The sequence below is a fragment of the Peromyscus californicus genome, unplaced genomic scaffold (assembly GCF_007827085.1).
Source record: "Peromyscus californicus insignis strain IS unplaced genomic scaffold, ASM782708v3 Scaffold_18__1_contigs__length_77618521, whole genome shotgun sequence".
In the NCBI taxonomy this organism is placed as follows: domain Eukaryota; kingdom Metazoa; phylum Chordata; class Mammalia; order Rodentia; family Cricetidae; genus Peromyscus; species Peromyscus californicus.
In genome coordinates, this window is record NW_026294480.1 from 49,996,453 (window position 1) to 50,015,678 (window position 19,226).

A 19,226-nucleotide genomic window follows, 5' to 3' on the forward strand; every position below is an offset into this window, starting at 1 on the left:
AACAGTTACATTTTGCATGCAAAGAAAACCAGTGTGGCTAGATTATTCCCTTGGGGTAATGAAGAAAGGAAAAAAGAAATTAAAAAAAAAAAAAAAAAAAAAAGGTCAGGTGAATAAAGCCGAAGGAATTCTTAGTGAAACTGGACCGATGCAAGCTACCTCACAGGTAACCTGGGTGGCTCGGCCCTCCCTTTCTATCTCTTCTGCCCTTGCTTGGTCCGGCTACATACACCTGAGCCAAGGATACCACAGCAGTAGTTTGTCTGTAAATATTTGATTCAAAGTGAGAGCTTATAAAAAATGGCCGGGATGATTACAGAAAGTCCTTCAATTTCTTCCTTAATCTTTTGAGGAGAAAGCCATCCCTCCAAACAACACCTGCCTTCTAGAAACATGAATCTCTCACGGTATTCATACGGCCAGCTCACCTCTTTTTCCCGGTCTATACCGACGGTGGTGAAGGTCTATGTAATGGAATCCCCTCTCATGAAACTGAGGGTTCGGGAGGGTTGGGGAGTCTTTTTTGCATTTCTCCCCCCCCCCCCCCCCTTGAAGCTTCTCTGCCCAGCTTGTCTCGGCACAGCCTGGTCTTTGCTGAACTGTGTTTGATGACCTCGCTGTCCCCTTCACGGTGCGTTTTGAATCTTCTGTCCTTACTAAAAGCCCCCAAATGTCCTTTTCTGAATCTCAAGGCCATGCCTATAATTCAGACCAGGTATCCTCTTACCTTTTGCAGCTGATGACTTTCCAACAGCATGTTTGAAAGTTAGTGGGATGTTTCAAAGTCAAACAATGGATTTGCATATTATAAGGGAGAATGTGTTCTCGAGGAGCTGAAGTAGATGATGAAATCCCTAATTATGATTTCTGCCAGTACCCCGCCTCCCTCAGGCCTTGGCAACCCTGTGGGTGGGTGAGAACAGGCACATGGGCTGGAGTGGGTGGCAACTGCCAGTCGTTGTGGGCTGAGGGAAGTTAATCCCGGAATCTCTCTTTCTAAGACGTGGCTCTTCTTGTAAGCCCAGCTTCACAGGGCAAGGAATGTGCTACAGGGTCTGGATGTTACCCTACCTCCGAGGATAGTCATGTGAGAGCCTGTGAGATGATTGGCATGGTATCAGTGGACATGGTGTACTGAGTGGACATGGGCAGAGTGTTGGAGTAGATGGGGCCAGCCAGAGGACACTTCAGGGTTGATGATCTCACGTGGGCTAGCAAACTCTAGGATCCCTGGCCATCAGTGCTGAAGTCTTTCAGGCCAGGAGTGGTCTTGGCTTTGTCAGTGGGGACTTTGTATCTGGCAGTGTGGGAAACAAGTTATGCTACCCTCCTCCCAGAAGCCATGACTGCTTGTCATGGGTAGCTCTATTGTTACTCTGAGGTAATTTAGATTGAATTTTGAGTCAAGTCTGGAGGTGTCAGTGTGTTTAATATTTGAGGCTGTGGGTATGTAGACTATGAATTGTTGCATGGCACACTACCCCCAATGCAGTGTTAGCATAATTATCTTTTAATTATATGCCATCAGTTTGTGGGTCAGAATTTTGAGCCAGTGTTCAGCTGGGCAATTTAACCAGAGTGACTTAGTGGTCTAGTGTGGACCAAAGGGTCCACGATGGGTTCACTTATGTGACTGGTGTCTTACATAACTCGATACGGACTTTGGACCATTTTCTTTCTTCAGGACCTCTCCACAGGTTCTCTCTAGCAGAACCATTGGGATTTTACAGAGTGCCTCACTCAGAATTTGGCCAGATCTCTTAAAGACTAGGCATAGAATTGGCATTGTGCCAACTCTATCATACTTCTGTGGTCAAATCCATCACAGGGCAGCCCAGAAAGTAACAAAACCAATGCTGTCTCCCAAGGAAAGGTGTGTCAAAGAATCTGTAGCTGCCTTTGACCTACGGGGTGGGAGTTGCATAAACACAGAACGTATGAGGATGGGCAAGAAGGCGAGACATTCCCTGCCTGTGCTGGTAGCCAAGGGTCAGTTTCCCCAGGGGAATGGGGGCGGGGCATGGGAGAGCTACTCTTCCTTCTCCTCCACCTGAGGACGCTGTTCCAAAGGAAGGTTTGGGAAGGTTTCTCATTTTCTCCACAGCTGTGCCAGTGACGAACCAAGCAACAGATTCTGCAGGCTTAAAAGCCTTTTAGATTCTTCTGTTTGTACAGAGCAGGACAAGGAAGAGCTAGAATTAGTTCCTTAAAATTCCGGTCGGACTACATTTAATTTCTTTTGTCGATAAGTTCTATATAATATACAGAGCACAGCAAACTTGGGAATAGAAATGTTGCTTCCTGACTGTAGCCAAGGAACGATACTGGCAGCCATTGGAAGGGACTTCTTTTCATCACTCATTTAATAAATCAACTTTTCTCCTCCCCTCCCCTCCCCTCCTGCCCCCTCCTTTTTTCTCCCCTCATCTCCCGAACCCCCCCATGTGTGAGAGCACACACACACACACATACATGGGCACACACACACACACACATGGGTATGCACGTGCCTGCTGAGTCCAGATACTGATGTCAATTTTCTTTCCTCTATCACTCTCCACCTAGTGTTTGGAGACAGCCTCTCTCCCAGAACCTGGAGCTTGTAACTTGGGCTGAACTGGCCGTCCAGCAGCTCTGGAGATCCACTCATCTGTGTCCCCCAGTGCTGCTCTCTACAAACATAGATGCATGCTACCATTCGCGGCTTTTACATTTGAGCTGGGAATCCAAACTCAGGTCCTCATGCACGAGCAGTAGATAGATACTTTATCTATAGGACCATCATCCCAATGCCTCAATTAATTTTTGAAAAGAGAATATACACATATAATATAAACTTTAGGAGAAAATAGGGCATGGAATAAAAATCTCTCTCATATTCTTATTCCCCAGTCTCCCAGATCCCTTTCTTTGGGCCAGACAATTCTTTTTTTTTGATATATCCTTCTGGTCAAATTCTGTACATATACAAATACTCTCTTTCTCTATGTATGCATATATATATATATATATGTATAAATATATAATTGCAGGACACAATTATGTAACTTTTCCCACACAAATAGATGCGTATTGTCTTCCCTTCTGTATCCTGCTTTTGCATCAAATAGTTTGTTAGAAGCTGTCTCAAACCAGTGAACATAGATTAACTTAGTTTTTTTTCCTGAAAGCTATATGGTATTCTGTTGCATGTGCAAATACAATCTTTTTTAAAAAAATCAGTTTTGTGTTATGGATGTTTTAGATTTGTTCCAATCTTTTGCTATTATAAGCAACATCACAATGCATAGTCTTGGGCATGCATATTTGTACATATGTGCAACTATATCTAGAAATGAAATGATGGGTTTGGGAGTAAAAGCATTGTAATTCTTCCAGCGATTACCAGCTGATCCTCCTTAGAGACTCCATTGCTTTCCATTTCTCTGCTCAGCTTTTGTTGCAGATACCGGGATTACTAATGGAGATGTGCTTTGAGGAAGTCATAGGTGAAAAAAGAAAGTTGCAATACTGAAGAAGGAAAGGATTGAATTTGCCTTTTTATATCAGCTTGCATTTTATGAGATTTCTAAGTACTTTACCAAAACTCCTGGCAAAGTAGACCAATGCCAGACATTCCTTGCTAAGGGGACGCATGCCACATGGAGAAATGAGAAGTCTGGACGCGGCGTAGAAAGAATCTGTTCTAGGCGAACATTGCCAGGACTCACTGTGGGATCCTGATTCAGCCCATTATCCTTTCCTTGACCTCGGTTTTCTTATTTGCCAGATGAGCAGAGAGATGATCTCCAAATTTATTTGATCTTTATCAAACTCCTTTTACTCTTTACCATACAACAGGAAGGATTGTATAGGAACAGCTACAGAATTTGTAAGTCCCTGTACAAAATGAAAATGTGAGGTCTCCATTTAGAAATTATTAAAAGTTTCACAGTGGCCACAGAAGAGCATTAGGACAGCTATTAGTCCTCCAAAGGGTGCGGGTCCTGTGCAACCTCCATGGTGATAGGTTCACGAGGCCAGCCCTGCTCCCATGGAGATTCTTTCTTCTAGTTCCTCCTAAGTATTTGGTAGTGGTTTGACAGCCATGCATCTGAGAAACTGTATTAGATGACTTATTGCTGTGACAAATACTCAGAGAACAATGTAAGGCAGGAAAGGTTTCCTTTTGGCTCACGGTTCAGAGGACTCAGTACGTGGTTGTTGGCTCCACTGTTGTGGCCTGTGTGAGGCAGAACATCATGGCAGCAACCACGTGTAGGGGAGCAGAGTTGCTCCCCTCATGGTGACCAGGAAACAGAGGGTCAGAGAGGAACTCAGGACAAGATGCAACTGGCAGAGACAAGTTTCCAGTGACCTACTTCTTCCGGTTAGGTACCATCTCTGAAATTTCCACCATCTCCTAGGATGCCGTCAAATTATGACTTCATGAGTAGATTTATCCACTGATTAGGAGAGCTCTCATGATTCGTTTATGTCTCAATGATTAGTCTTTTCACGGGGAGACACTTTGTAATAAATCATAACATACATAATAAGTCTGCCTAGGTCCACAGACCATTACCCTAACCTATAGCTTGTATACAAGGTGTTTGCTGTTTGGACTGTAGGTAGACACCTGACCTAGGGACAACCGGTTTGTAGGGTGGCAAAAAGATTTCAGGAAAGATTCTGATCAATGAGTGTGACATGATCACTCTGGCAAACAGACTTTCTCTGGAATTTGATCTGAAATCTATGGAGAGATTTAACCATCTAGATAGAGGGCTAGGGAGGGTAGAGTGGAGGGGAATAGGTGGGGAAAGGACATGGTGGGGAAAGGAGATGCCATACATGTGGTGATATGCACCTGAACGCCGAACCATTATTACTTGAGGTAGCTTAATTTACTTCTGTCCTTGGCAACCTAAATAGCATAATTAGCCCAGCATTATGCTAGGCCACCACTTCAGCCTGTTAATGATTAAGCCGTCTAGGGAGTGTGGATTAAGAACAATTAGAAATGGGAAAATAGCTCTAAGCCCTTCATCTTTCCCTTCATCTGCCAGCTACTGCGCTGGAATGAGCTGACTGAGTCCTGTTGGCCAGGTGGGGGTGACTGAAGTTCTGTGAATGGGATTCTTCCATTTTTTTTCTTGCTTTATTTATTCATGTGTTAGTCAACTTCATTATATATCCCTAGAGCTGTTTTTATCCCCTAACTTCCCTTACGTTATGCTTGGCATCTTGTTCTGCTTCCAGTGGGGTAGCCCCAGGAAAAGAATGTAGCTGTCAAATGTGTAGCAAGACACATATTTTCTTGGTGCATATCTTTTTCTTTCTGTTGGATTATGCTAATGGATCCCTGGAGTCTGCAGCAGGCTGAGGCAGGAGCTAGGCTAAATGAACTTGGCAGACCTTTTTCAGATTAGTCATGTTAAGGAAAGACTTCCAGATAGTTACTCTCCAGCAACTCACTATAAAATATATATAATCCTGGATACTTTCTCCTCTTCCTTCATGGTTCACTAGAGGCTGAATTTGTTGGTTTTCAGATGGGCAATCAACTAACTTGGTCAGGAATTCCATAGACTACACCCATTGTAATTTGTGTTCTAGGATGCATTAAAATCTGCAGTGTGGGGGTGCATTGTGTATAATGATTACACTGGTCAGGGTGGCCTGCTTAGACGAGGCATGCATAAAGCTGTATCATTTGAAATGGGTCCTGATCTGAATGTATCGCTCTGTTGCCCAAGTACTTGGAGAACATGGGCTAGGTCTCAGTGGCCATCCATCTTCATAAGTGCTTATGGGTAGGATGCAGTTTAACTGTATGGAGTAGATTAACCAAATAAATGCTTAGCTGTAGGGGTTAGAGTAACCCAATAAATGCTCCACTGGTACTAAATGTGGAGATAGAGCCCTTTCTGTTTGCCTTTCTATGAAGGCACTGGCTTAGATGTTCTGCCTTGAAAGGATCCAGGCCCAGAATGTGGAGTAAAGGGGAAAAAAATCTAGCATTCCAAGTTCATTCTTATCTTAGGTACCTTCAACAGATACCTTGGTATATAACTAAGAAGGACTGGCTTCAGCCTGGGAATTTTGGTGTGATTCCCCCAGGAACGTGCTCAAGACAAGTATGCCAAGATTTCTGAAAATGGAAAGGGGGAAATGACCTTGTCATTTTCCAGGTTCGTTGTGTAGTGAATTCTAGCAACCTAAACCTTCCCAGGAGGCTGCAGTATTAGCAGAGCAGTAGGTGGGTCAGGAGAATGTCGTTTATTTAGGCATCTAAAACATTAACATGTCTATTAAGAGTCACAAATATAACATGGAATGGGAGGTGTGAGGGAAAGAACTCACGCGGGTTGAAGCCTGAGTAACCTCTGGAAACCCAGGGGTGATAGAAACGGCTAGTTATAGAAGGCAAATAGTGGCAGATAGCTCAGTGATACTCAGGGAGGCAATGCGGTTTATTTGTCATTGCTCTTTCCCATTTGGCTATGGGGACATTTCATACACTTCCATAGTTCATGCCCCGCACTAAATGCTGAAACAGCAAGGCCGTTTAACCTAAACCGAATACAGACCTCTCATTGAACATCACCCACATGCTTTAGCTACTTTTCCATTACTATGAAGACGCGCCATGCTCAAGGAATCTTGTAGATGAAAGAGTTTATTGGGGTCTTACAGTTTCGAAGGGTTAGAGTCTGTGACCATCCTTGCGGGGAGCATGGCAGCGGACGGGCAGGCATGGGAGGAGAGTAGTAGCTGAGAGCTCATGTCGTCGTGATCCACAAGCACAGGGTGGAGAGAACTCACTGGGAAGACATGGAATTCGGAGCCCTCCAAGTGCGCTCCTGGTGACACATCTCCTAATCCTTCCCAAATAGTTTCACCAACTGCAGGCCAAGTATCCAAACATGCGAGCCTATGGGAGTCATTTTCATTCAAACCACCACACCATGTATACAACATCATGGTTGCATCTTGAAAGTCCTCAGAGGAGCCCCCATGGTATTAGACTAGGTCCTCTGGATACGTGAGACAGTTGTTTAGCTTGAACTGTTTAGGGGGCCCCCAGGCAGTGGGAATGGGACCCATCCCTAGTGCATGAGCCGGGTTTTTGGAGCCTAGTGCCTGTGGTGGGACACTTTGTGCAGCCTTGGTGCGGGGAGGAGGGGCTTGGACCTGCCTCAACTGAGTGTACCAGGCTCTGCTGACTTCCCATGGGAGACCTTGCCTTGGAGGACGTGGGAATGAGGGGTGGGTTGAGGGAAGAGGGCTGGGGGGTGGGAGGAGGGAGGACAGGGGAATCTGTGGTTGGTATGTAAAATGAATAGAAAATCTCTTAATAAAAAAAAAAAAAAGAAAGTCCTCAGAGAGAATAGCACCAATGCAATCATAGGACCCACAGTTTTCCCAGGTGAGGAGGAGTCTCCTTTAGAATCTCGCTAGAGCCTTCAGTTGATATGGGATAGAGCTCTTTGCTCCTAGAGGCAAGGCTCATGATGCCCACATCAACCCTGACACCCACAGGCTCTGATTTGGACTAAGAGAGAGCAAGCACACAATCCATGGATTAAATAAAATGCCAGTGAACAGTAAAGATTAGGCAAAATTGCAAGAGATTCCACAGGCTAGAAGGATGAGTGGATTGGGTAATATGATGGAAAGTTTCCCTTAAAATTTTGCCTTGCCTCCATTAAACCTGGTCACAAAATGTTTAAATAACATAAAACAAAAAGCAATATCCTAACTTCTCATTCCTCCTGTATTTTATTTCTTTCTTCAGAGGCAACCACTGGTGATTTATTCACACCCGAATGTGTGTGTGTATTCAAGTATTCAGTTTTTTAAAAACGTAAGTGGTAGGATAATGCATACGTGGTCGTACTTAGCAGTATGCCTAAGTGCAAACAGTCTATAAGTTGTAGTAGTATTTTCTTATAGATGAAATTTAACTTTTTCTTCAGTAAACAATACTGCATCCCGAGTATGGTGGTGAGTGTTATGATCCCAGTACCTTGGAGCTAAAGGTAGAGGAGGATCAGGAGTTCAAGATCACCCTTGGTCACTTGGAGAGTTTGAGGCCAGCATGGACAATGTGAAACCTTGTCTCAAAAAACCAAATCAACTAACCCAACAAAATAATACTGTAGTAATAGTCTCACAATTAGCCTTCTTAAGGAGAATTGGATCTACATTTTTCAGAACTATAATGCTGTCAAGTTGCCACCTGAAGGATATTCATTCTCATCTCACCACAGTGAATAGTAGTATCTATTTTTTTTCTATGTCTTTGGCAGGTGTGGATATTGTCAATCTTGCTAACCTGGGGGGCAAAGAAGAATGAGATAGTTGTTTTAACTTATATTTCATTAATTAGGAAATGTCAAGCATATATTTTCGATACTAACTGAGCATTTTAATTTATTCTCCTGTGAATGTAGCTTATCTACTTTTATTGTATTTGTTCATTTTATTGACTTTATTATTTGTTTATATCATCATCATCATCATCATCATCATCATCATCATCAGTGTGTGTGTATATGAGCACATGCATGTGCATGTACCATAGTGTGCATGTACAGTCAGAGACAAACTTGGAGAAGTGAGTTTTTTCCATCCACATTTACTTAAGTTCTGGGGATTGAACTCGGGTCATAGGGCTAGGGTAGTATCATACTGTTCCTGAAAGTCATTAATAGTGTATCTCCTTGACATAATTTACTTGGATTTGATGTATTTAACATACATTATGCACTTTGGCATTTATCAATTTCCTTTGTCTTCAGTGTCTTATATTGTGAAGAAGTATCTGTTGTCAGCCTGTTCTCTTATGACTGTGGGCTGTTGCAACTGCCCTATCATTAAAACATTTCCCCTCAATACTTTTTAAGTAAAAATGTATTTATTCTCTCAATTGTAGCTGGAGTTTTCTCCAGTCCTGCCTGGCCCACGGTCAGGATAAATCTTTCTCACCGGCCAGTCCATCAGCCACTTAGACCCAACCAAGTAAACACACAGAGACTTATATTGCTTACAAACTGTATGGCTGCAGCAGGTTTCTTATTATCTAGTTCTTATATCTTAAATTAACCCATATCTATTAGTCTATAAGTTGCCCGGTATCTTAACATCTTTTCATGGCAGTGGCTGGCAGCATCTCTCTGCCTCAGCCTTCCACTTCCCAGAATTCTCTTCTCTGCTTGTCTTGCCTATACTTCCTGCCTGGCTACTGGCCAAACAGCATTTTATTTATACAGACCGATATCCACAGCACTTCCCTTTTTCTTTTTTTTTTTGAAAAAGGAAGGTTTTAACTTTCACATGGTAAAATTACATATAACAAAACAATTATCAAGCAAAAATTATAGTTATAGTATCTAGTCTATTTGTATTTGGCAAAATTAAAGAAGATATCCTATCCTATATTTGTGAGTCTAAGGTTTCATATCTAACTTATCTTTTTTTTTTTTTTTTTTTTTTTTTGGTTTTTCGAGACAGGGTCTCTCTGTGTAGCTTTGCGCCTTTCCTGGAACTCACTCGGTAGTCCAGGCTGGCCTCGAACTCACAGAGATCCGCCTGGCTCTGCCTCCCGAGTGCTGGGATTAAAGGCGTGCGCCACCACCGCCCGGCCCCTAACTTATCTTTTATCATAACTGAGGAAATTATAGCTATCTAGTCTTCAGCTATATCAAAGGCCTCAGAAGGATATAATATTACCTGAGAAATGGGAGAAAGATGCAAGCAACTTTTGAGAGTCTTGCAAGAGTAGACAGAGAGAGCTGGCAGCCTGGATAGTCATCCAAAGTTTCTTTGTAAAGTTGGGGCATCTGTCTTCCACCCACAGGCCTAGAGTCTGTCAGTCACTTTTTTTCTGTGTCCTGTAGAATGTCTGGCAGTTTCCTCTGTGAAGCAGGAACCTGAAAGACCATTTTGCCAAGCAAAGTTCAGTGGTCACTTTCCTCTGGGTCCTGAATGTCCAGTCAATCAAGCAGTCCAGGCAAGAACAGTTTCTTGCCCAAATGGCTATTTTTGCCAAGGTGAAGATAAAGTCCATATGGAGTGTCTTCGATGCCCATCCTCCTCTCTGAAGTAAATTGGTGCTGCCAGGAGCAGACATGTCTCATTGTCCAGAAAGTCTAAATTTTTAAAATATTTTAAATGCCATATTCTGTAGGTCTTTGTAGTATTTGAAGATTACCTACCTAATTGAATTATATCTATGTATACCTAGAAAACTTAACATGACTATAAGTTTGACTATCATAGAAGACTAATTGTTAATCTGTATTTCTTAATTATCCATCACAATCTAAGTGAGATACATAAACATAATACCTCAAACAAGAGTAGAAATATATATACAGTATAACAAAATCAACTCTAAATTTGTATCAATATACTAAAATCTGTACCAATGTAAAACATTTCAAACAAGTTGTTGCTATTTAAAAGTAGGTTCAACAATCTACCCTTTTATCCTATCATATCTATATCTTATATATCTATATCATATCCCCCTTTCTTCTTTTAGAAGGATACTGTATTTATAATTAACCTATTTTAAATAAAAATATTGGTTTTTCTTTGTCCCACACCAGAGGGCTCTTCTGATATGGGACACAAGAATCTCTCAACCTTTTCTTTTAGGAATATGCTTGGGTTTAGAGAAGGAGTGAGCCAATTCCATCCCTAAAGACAGCTTGGTATATTTGGGAATTTTGGGTGTAGTTTCTCTTACTACTTCCTGCTGGATGGGGGCGCTGTATCTTATGGGGACACAAAGAAAATTTTAGGCTTATGGGGTAGTCCGTGAGGCTGTATTGTCTGAGCTAGTTGCCTTGAAACCATTCTGGATATTGGATCATCTGGGCCATGGTGTCTTCGGAGACCTTTCAGGGGGTCTTGGCTGGTCAAACCTGATGTATCTTAATCTGGAACAAATCCATAGCCTCTGGCTTTCTTTGGAAACAAAAGCAGAGTCTCCTTTCCAAAGCAACATATCCTTACATCCAAATTTTGAAATCAAGGTACCTTTAAAATATACATATTGGCTTAACTCAACAGCTTTTACAATCCAATGTCTTTCTGCAGTTAAGAATATCAAAGACAACATAATCCTGATTTTCTGTGTAATATCCATCTTTACGTGGCTTATTTTTTATACTACCTTTACTGTCTCTTTAAAGACTTTATTTTTAAAAACTATTTGTTTATATAACTGCATATATTCCTTCTTCTCTCCCTTTCAAGCCTACATACATTTTTATACACATTGTAAACCATTTAAAGTCTTGTTTCATCTGAATCTGCCTTATTGTGTAACTATTGCTTTAAACTGCAGCGGTTAGTACTAAAGCAGAAGTCTTGGCTGTTAGCTTCACCCAATTTAGTTTTTTAACATGGTGGAGATAATTCACTGCTAGTGCTGGGGACCATAGTGGGTCTATGCTTTTATCCAAGCAGCATGTAGCTCAGAAACCTCTCTCTCTCTCTCTCTCTCTCTCTCTCTCTCTCTCTCTCTCTCTCTCTTTTTTAATTAGCAAAGGCTAAATTCACCACATAGCAGCAGTGTAATGTGCGGCTTGGAGACGTCTCATTCCTGCCATACTGCCGGTCAAGCTTGCACGCCATAAACCTGCCATAGTAGTTCAAACCCACAGGCTGCCGCTAACTTGAGAGAGATAACTAGGAAGCTGTTTTTAGCTCCATTTTATAATCTTGTTTTTCAGGTTTTAGGTGGAAACTCTCGCCAACCCATTGGGCGTCATATGTAGCTGGAGTTTTTTCCAGTCCTGCCTGGTCCACGGTCAGGACAAATCTCTCTCAACTGCCAGTCCTGCAGCTGCTCAGACCCAACCGAGTAAACACACAGAGACTTATATTTCTTACAAACTGTATGGCTGCAGCAGGCTTCTTGTTATCTAGTTCTTATATCTTAAATTAACCCATTTCTATTAATCTATAAGTTGCCACGTGGCTCATGGCTTACCGGTATCTTAACATCTTCTCATGGCGACGGCTGGCAGCATCTCTCTGCCTCAGCCTTCCACTTCCCAGAATTCTCTTCTCTGCTTGTCCCACCTATACTTCCTGCCGGCTACTGGCCAATCAGCATTTTATTTATACAGACCGATATCCACAGCACCCAATGAATCTGATTTTTATTAAAGTGCTTTGTATAATTTGTCATGCAGGGAAATTTTCCTTTTCTTTCTGCACAAATTATTTACAGTCATCTACACTTTGATACCTAGCCCCCTAGCTGTTTCTCTGTGACACTTGCAGTATGGATCCTTAGGATGTCTGTGGATTGAACCCTTCGAAGAAAATACATAATTTTATGTGATGGGTATACATACCTTTTTTTTTTTTTTTCTGAAACAGGGTTTTTCCATGTAGTTTTGGTGCCTGTTCTGAATATTGCTCTATAGACCAGGCTGGCCTCAAACTCACAGAAATCTGCCTGGCTCTGCCTCCTGAGTGCTGGAATTAAAGGCAAGTGCCACTGCTGCCGGGCTACATACTTTTTTTTTCTCTTGTGGAGAAACCACCAGAGTTTTCATTAGATCCTCAAAAAGATGCTTCATCTACTAAGATCAGGGAGACCTGGGTTACATGATCTCTTCTACCTTCCGTCAGGAAGCCTTATATTTTATACCTTTCCAAATCTGCCCTTGCATTTCATTTCAGTTGTGGTGGTTTGAATAAGAATGGTTCCCAGAAGCTCATATATTTGAATGCTTAGTCACCAGGGAGTGGCAGTATCTGAGAAGGGTTAGGAGGTGTGGCCTTGTTGGAGTAGGTGCGGCCTTGTTGAAGGAAGTGTATAATTGAGGGTAGGCTTGGAAGTCTCAAAAAGCCCACACCTGTCCCAGTGTTTTTCTCTCTCTCTTTCCATCTCCCTCTCTCTATCTCTCTCTCTTTGACTGCAAATCAGGATGTAACTCTCAGCCATTGCTCCAGTGCCATGAGTAACACCATGTTTTGGCCATGCCCCTGCCATGAGGATAATGGACTAGCTCTAAAATTGTAAGCAAACCTCCAATTAAATGCTTTCTTCTATAAGTGTTGCCTTGATCATGGTGTCTCTTCACAGCAATCGAATAGTGACTAAAACAGAAGCACCTTCTAATTAATTCATTCAACAAATATCAAGTGAGCACTTACAACATGAGGTGTTGTATCACCCAAGTTCACTAAACTGAAAGTTGTTCTCTATTGGCTGATAGTCTGCATTGGAGAAAAATAATCCATCACATAAGAACATGTTATAAGTGTTTATCACAGGTATGGCAACTTTTAGATTTGTGAGGGTCTGAGCATTTGTAGGTGTAGTGTTGTTTCCAAAATATCTGATGCCATTGGGGGAGAGTCAAGAGAAAGCTAAGTGACCAGTTAGAAGCCGATGGAGAAGAATAGGGAAGAAAAATTAAGAGGTTCAACTCTAACTGGGGCTGTGTAAAAGGAATGGGAGAGATTCAGAGCATACTAAGAAGGAAAAGCAGATGGGAATTGCTTATTGAGGCATTGAACACGAGAACTCATGGGGAACTAGAAATCAGAAATAGCTGCTGGTTTTTTGGCTTAGGCGAGTGGTTGCCTGGTGGAGTCATTGCTGAACTAGGAAACAGCAAAGTTCCAGATTTAAGTGAAAGTTTAGTTCTGTGCATTTGCAGTCTTGTGTAGGGGTATAGAGCCAGAAATGGACACGATCATCCTAAGTAGGGGTATAGACACAACAAAGATCTTGGGACTATCAGGGCTTTAGAGGATCATGGAGAAAGGATAAAGTTAGTGGTTGAGAGAAGAGATATGAGAAACAGGGTGAAGTGCTGCAGATAAATCAACCAAGGTCAAGGCAGGAAAGAGCCCACTGATGAAGCCTCCTCAAGAGTACTTTGCAGGGAACAATGGAGTAGAGGCTTCTGGGAGATGTGATGTGGTTGCAAGGAAAAAGGTTGTAAGAGAGAATGAGGGGGAGGTGGCAAGGATCTTGTAAATAGATATATTTCACCCAAAGCATCATGGTGAGCTGTGATGGTAGCTAGAGAGTGTGTAGGTAGGCTGATTGTTTCTCACGTAGTGGTAACTGTTACAAAGTATTCATGAAGTTCCAAGAAGCTAACCCCAGAACCAATGATTCTGGTATCTGGTAATTAAACATTATTTTTTCTTTTTATTAGTTTTTTTGGAGACACCATCTCACCATGTAACTTTGGATGGCTTGGAACTTGCTATGTAGATCAGGCTGGACTCAAACTCACAGAAAAATCCATCTGCTTCTGCCTTTTGAGTTCTGTTACTAAAAGCATGCATCACCATCCTGGGTACATTTTAGTTTTGAAAGACTTGTGTTCTAGTTTTTTTTTTTTTTTTCTGTTGCTGAGCTAAAACTACTAAAAGCAACTTGGGCATGAAAGAGTTTCCTTGGCTTATACATCCTGGTGACAGTCCATCACTGAAGGAAGTTAGAGCAGGAGCTCCAGGAAGGAGCCTGAAGTCAAGACCTGAAGCAGAAATCACGGAGAAATGCTGCTTGCTGGCTTGCTCTCTATGACTCATTGAGCTTGCTGTTTATGCAACCCAGGACCGCCTGCCCAAGGATGGCACCACCCACAGTGGGGTGCCCCCCACATCAATAAGTAATCAAGGAAATGCCCCTACAGACTTTGTCTACAGGCCAATCTGGTGGAGACATCTTCTTAACTAAGGCTCCCTCTTCCCAAATGGCTCTAGTTTGTGTCAAGTTGACAAAAACTAAACCAGTGCAACTTGATTACTGAACTGGGAAAGAGTTCCTTTGTCAAGATTTTAAAGGCATTTCAAAACTGAGATGGCTCAGGCACTGACCTGCAGGAAAAAAGCCAAAACTTACCAGAACAGAGGCTGGCTCTAAACAGCGTATAGGACTGTACCAACAAACAGCAGCTCTGCAAGCTAGGTAGATGGAGACAAGTGACTTTCTCAGGAGTACTTTGACTGAAGAGACTGATTTCCAGATTGAACTGGGGCCTCCAGATTGACTTCAGGGCTTCCAAAGGACCAGATTATGGAATGCAACCACATTGCAGAATATATGTAAACACTTCTGCTGGATTACATTGAAGGACAATTTTATAATCACAAATCTAGGGGCAAAGTGAGCCTTAAGACATACAGGAACAATGAAATACTTTGGTTTTTATCTCCCTAAATGCTAAGGTGGGGGCACACCTTTATTCCCAGCACTCAGGAAGTAGAGGCAGGCTGATCTCTGTGAGTTCAAGGCCAGCCTGGTGTGCAGAGTGAGTTCCAGGACAGCCAGAGTGGTTACAAAGAGAAACCCTGTCTTGAAACAAAACGAAACAGCTAAGGTTAAAAGTTAGCAACACGTTTTAGAGGGAGAGTAAAATGAACACAACTCATTTGAAGTAAGAATTGTGAGGGCAAGGGAGATGTCGGTTTCAAATTCTAGCTTCATTTGGAGCTTGACGTAGGAACACAACAGGTATCTTTTGCAGCAGAGCATACACAGGTGGAGATTTCCTTCCCTGATGCTTTCTCAGTGACGGGCGGGCGCTGGTAGTAGAATTTAAGATGATATGATTTTGCAGGCTCTTGTATGTGCTCTGTTTTTATGGTAGGTCAGGATTCTGGGGCAGAGGCTCACAGCTGGAAGTCAGTACACTTTATCATTACAGTGCACAGTGATGGTTGATTTTCCCCTTCGGTAAGGGCATGATCTTGCATTCTTCCAGGATTTTTTTTTTTTCCCCAGACAGGAACTGCAGCACATCTTTTCCCTTTTGACAAATGCCGAAAGATAAGGCTTCCCGAAGAATCGGCCATCTTTCAGAGCTTCTCCTTGTAGCACATTTGTTGTGATATGTAAGTCTGTCTGGTTTACAAATGGACTTAATTATAGTTATTATACCTCCCTTTATGCTTCTTGGTGATGGCTCAGAATGTCATGTCTCAATATACTTTGGAGAAAATTGGAATTTAAAAGTTCGTTTTGAAAGGGAAGAAGGGAAAAGGTGAGAGTTCTGTAGTAGTGCTTAATGTCCTGCCAGTAGGGAGAGTAACAGTATTACCTTTCTTGGGTAAAAGAAGGCATAGATCTGCTCGTTTACTTGGATTCTATGTTGTTATCATTGTTAGGAGATTTTTTTTTTGGGGGGGTCAGTTTCTTTTATTTTCAACTGTTGCTGATGTTGACTAAATAAAATAAACTGCTCTACTGGTGCCACCTCTTAGATAGGATGGAAAAATATTCAGATTGAGAATAAAAAAGAAAAGAAATAATTTATCTGTAGGTGTGTTATTATTATTGATGGTGTTTCTAATTCTCTTTTTCCAGATCACATCAGTCTGAGGAAGCAGGCCTAGAACATCAAGATAACAGCATGTCCTTCATCATTTTGACCTTGAACATTTCCCCAGCAGTGTCCTGGAGGCCTCAACTATTCCAGCCTCCTCTACCTCCCAAACTCTTGGCTTCTCAGATATCCCTTCTACTGTTTCTGGCTGCCTCTGCTCTGAGGGTTGGCAACCTCAGTTGGAAGTTCATGTGCACCACCTTGATGACCTTGCAGTACTTGTACACTTACCCCCTTCCTCGCCCCTCACTGTTTCTCCTCTGAAATGGAAGAACATCCCCGAGAGTAGTCTGGATCTTTCTGTTTTTCTAAAGCTGTTTGAAGCAACTTTACAAATCCAGCCCCCGGGACCGGGTTGAGGACGAACGATCTTTCGATGTTCGTCAGTTCTCGGAGCTCTGTCATTGACTGAGGAAGGCGTCTGACTACATCAGCAGTCTCACAGTCAGGAAGGGGGTCTCTATCTTCCTCAAGGGACTTCTATGAGAAATCTGGGGCAGAGTTTCAGAGCCTCTGCCGACTGATCCCAATGGTTCGGAAAAGCATCAATTCCTCAGGTAGGAAAACTGCCCAAGAGCCGATTCTGCTCTGATGTAGCTCAGGAGATGGGGCTGCAAATTAAATTCTACTTCTGAAAACCTTCTGAAGCATTTTAAAAAGGAAAATTCCTCCGTAACTGTGCTGACCCGTTATTTCACTAAAATACCTAGAGTCTTAATTAAATCCATTTTTCATCCACTTTCTAAGGTGATCCTCTAGCGGTATCAATGCTTTCCCAACAGCTCTCTAAATTTTCTGCTAATAGTAATGAGATTATGTAAATGAAACTTTTGTTTTTGAATTCTGACCGTATCCCCGGTCTCTCATCATACTATTTCTACCTCATCATGGCCTTTTACTTTGCAACACTGGAGTTTGCAACAACCAGTCCTAGATGTGTAAGATGAGTCTCACCATGCTTTCTTTCTCCAGTCAAGGGCACTTACTTAGTGCTCACGTGGCTCAAACCCGTACAGTGAAGTTGACCCTGTTGGGTCAGGAGGAGGATAGGGTGTGGCCTGCAGGACATCAGAAGTTCTAGGTACTGCCAGTGTAAGAGGTGATAGAAATGTGAAAGGGCTGCAGGAATCCAGAATTCCAAGAGAGAGGTACTGAAGCAAAGAAGCATAGAGAACAGCTGAGCTGCCTGGGTCTCCAGTTGGCATGGGCTATATATTCATTCTTCTTCTAATAATGCATATACTCTGCAATAAATACCTCTCTGAACAATGTACCTAGCAACTTGTTAGCAACTGGGACTCCCAACTGCAGTGAGCTACACTTCCCCCCACACACTCCAAACAGTGTAATAACTTTCTCCTTTCCTTAATGGCCATCAAACAGACAGAGTCTCCTCAAATGTATCCCAAAACATTTGGGAACTATGGACAATGGGTCAGTCCAATCTAGCCTGGTTCGGCGTACATGTACAAGAAGACAAACTGTGTCCTCTAAGTGAACTTTTACTCTTATCATTTTATGCAGAATTGGGCATGCACGTGATTAAATTTAGAGGAATCATGGGAAGGGATGTGTACAGTTAAAAAAAAAAGTTATATAATTTAATCTGTTACTCAAAATAAGAAACCACCAGATATGCCCCTTAGCAACCAAACTGTTCCTTTGTTTGAACTCTATAAGAGGAAACCATGAGTAATAACCAGGGCTTTTGGGTGCTTTAACTCACTCAGCATAGTGTCACTTCTGACCATATTGATTTCTGAGCTGTACTCTTGCCTTGCTTTGAATAAAGTTTCCCTGCTATTTTGCAATATGTGTGAGCTTTTATTTGACTTCTTTGAGTCAGGGGCCAAGAACTTGGAAACAGCCACTCAGACTTTGATCTCTGGTCACCGTGCTGTAACAGCGGTGTAACCTTGCCTTGCCTCCGTTTTCCAAGTCAGCAGAAATGGGCTCCGAATCTATTTTACCTGTTCATAGGAAATCTGTTAGCCGTGGCCTTTAGGCATGTGTTTCTTGTTTTCTTTCTTTTATTTTTTGTTATACTTCTTTTTTAATTGAAAACATTTTTTCTTTTTCTTTTTCTTTTTTCAGAGCTGAGGATCGAACCCAGGGCCTTGTGCTCTACCACTGACCTAAATCCCCAACCCGAAAACATTTTTTCATTCAATGTATTTTGATTGTGATTTTCCCCTCATCCAGTTCCTCCCAGATCTTCTCCTCCTCCTTACCCACCCAAATTTATGTTCATTTTCTTTTTCTTAAAAAAAAAACAACAAACAGATGAAAACAATAAGAAACACACACACACACACACACACACACACACACACACCACAAAAACAGAAATCAAATATGCAAGGCAACATGAAGATAAAGACGAAGACGAAGACGAAGACGAAGAAGAAGAAGAAGAAGAAGAAGAAGAAGAAGAAGAAGAAGAAGAAGAAGAAGAAGAAGAAGGAGAGCCCAAGCAAATCAAATTGAGACAAAAAGTCTGTAAAATAAACACTACATAAGTACCAATGAGTTGATTTTGTGTTGGCCATCTACTCCTGGGCATGGGGCCTGCCCTGAAGTGAGACTCTGTCAGAGAAAACGAAATTTTCCTTTGCCAGTGGGTATCAGTCTAGGCATGTATTTCAACCTGTTTGCATCTTAGTGTCCTCTGTTGTAATATGAACACACATATCTAGAGGATTGTGATACTCTTTTTTTCCCCTTTCTTTCTTTTTTTTTTAATGTGCATTGGTGTTTTGCCTGCATGTATGTCTGTGTGAGGGTGTCAGATCCTGGAGTTACAGTTGTGAGGTGCCATGTGGGTGCTGGGAATTGAATTGGGGTCTTCTTTTTTTTTTTTTTTTTTTT

General features: G+C 42.1%; 2 long non-coding RNA genes across 5 annotated transcripts in view; one reads left to right on the forward strand and one right to left on the reverse strand.

The window, feature by feature from the left end:
- Nucleotides 1-838, reverse strand: part of LOC128113591 (uncharacterized) — a 53,508-nt gene extending 52,670 nt beyond the window's left edge. For all 3 annotated transcript variants that reach the window (XR_008219549.1, XR_008219550.1, XR_008219548.1), the window contains exon 1: nt 728-838. This is a non-coding gene — a long non-coding RNA (uncharacterized LOC128113591). The remainder of the gene's footprint in view (nt 1-727) is intronic.
- LOC128113589 (uncharacterized) lies at nt 53-18,690 on the forward strand. Of its 2 annotated transcripts, XR_008219547.1 has the most exons (4): nt 95-166; nt 15,758-15,867; nt 16,340-16,915; nt 18,453-18,690. It is a non-coding gene; the product is annotated as an uncharacterized LOC128113589 (long non-coding RNA). The 2 variants fall into 2 exon arrangements; XR_008219546.1 differs by lacking the exon at nt 15,758-15,867 and having other exon boundaries at nt 53-166.
- The last annotated feature ends 536 nt before the right edge of the window (nt 18,691-19,226 follow it).